General features: G+C 36.2%; 1 long non-coding RNA gene across 1 annotated transcript; it reads right to left on the minus strand.

Annotated features, from left to right (window-relative positions):
- Positions 1-653: 653 nt before the first annotated feature.
- On the minus strand, positions 654-1,019 carry LOC145115572 (uncharacterized). Its single transcript, XR_013711615.1, has 3 exons — positions 969-1,019; positions 781-862; positions 654-697 (listed from the first exon to the last, which is right to left on the minus strand). It is a non-coding gene; the product is annotated as an uncharacterized LOC145115572 (long non-coding RNA).
- Between the last annotated feature and the right edge of the window lie 267 nt (positions 1,020-1,286).

The raw sequence follows: 1,286 nt of genomic DNA on the forward strand, positions 1-1,286 counted from the left end.
ACGTGACTGAGGCAAGCGCTGGACGCGTGTTCCAAGCTGATCCAAAAGGGCAGATGGGTAATTTTACCAACAAAAAGTAGCAATTTTCATTGATGGAGTTGCATCAGGGGACTGAAGCTGTAACAGAGAAATCATGCCAAGTCACTGGAACTAATGGAATCAAGAAAGATAATAACTTGAGTGATATGAGACATGAGAAGTGAGAATTTCTAGCAAACCTGTTTTGCTAGATTAACTAAGAAGACCCTTTGTGTGGGTTCAGTCATTTGATCAATCACACCAACCCGTAGAATATAGAAAACGCATGCCTTTGAAAACAAAAATAATGCATTAGTATGTTTATTGATTCTTTAAAAACAAAAATCATACATTAAGAAAACAAAGGTAAATCTACAAACTGATAAGGAAATACCAATGATTGTGCATCTACAACAGATTCTGCACGAAGCATATCCATAATCTGCACAAGATAATTTTGGAGCTCGCTATCTGGATGCATATACTTAAGCTGTATGCCCTGAAAAACTCAACAAATGCATTATTCATAAAAGAGCATACGATTCAAAATGTAAAGCATAAAGGATAAATATTGCAGAAAATATCCTAAAAAATAGCAACTGAGGCAATTTTACCTTTAAGAAGAACACCCATGACAAGGTTATACCTATTCGCAAATCCTTTGAACGAGGTCCACTTGCTGCAAATATTAATACATCTATCAAAATATTATATATGCTAAAAAACAGATGCAATGGAGTTCAAATTTTAACAGAAAGACACCTTTGGTGAAGGGCAATATAAGATGCTTTTGCAAACTCCCCTCAGGATTTTTTGAATTAGCCTGGCCTTTTTTTGGTTGCACCTAGAAGAATGATAAAATGTAAGATGACTATTACAAAAATAAATAAATAAATAAATAAAATGTAGAGTACACATAGAGACATAAATTTGAGAAGAAGATGGTATACCTGCGCTTGAGGGTTCATTACAAGAGCAAGCACATCTCCCAAAGCTTCTGCAAAGGCATCCCGAACTGATGATACAGGATTTTCAAGAGCCTTATAAGAAAAAAGATTTGTAGTTACCTCATCTTGCGAACACTAGACATCTCCTCACTCTTCTTCTTTGCTCTCTTGTGAGTCCCCAACTTCCTCTTTGCCACTTTGAGGGCACGTTTGTCCTTTCCAAACTTAAGAGGCTCAGTGATTCTCTTCTCATAAGGAGCAAATCCAAAACCTCTTTAATAAGGTTTCATCGATGCCTATACATCCGAACAGAACACACTA

This window comes from Lactuca virosa, chromosome 5 (assembly GCF_052849685.1).
Source record: "Lactuca virosa cultivar CGN04683 chromosome 5, Lactuca_virosa_CGN04683_v6, whole genome shotgun sequence".
Classification (NCBI taxonomy): domain Eukaryota; kingdom Viridiplantae; phylum Streptophyta; class Magnoliopsida; order Asterales; family Asteraceae; genus Lactuca; species Lactuca virosa.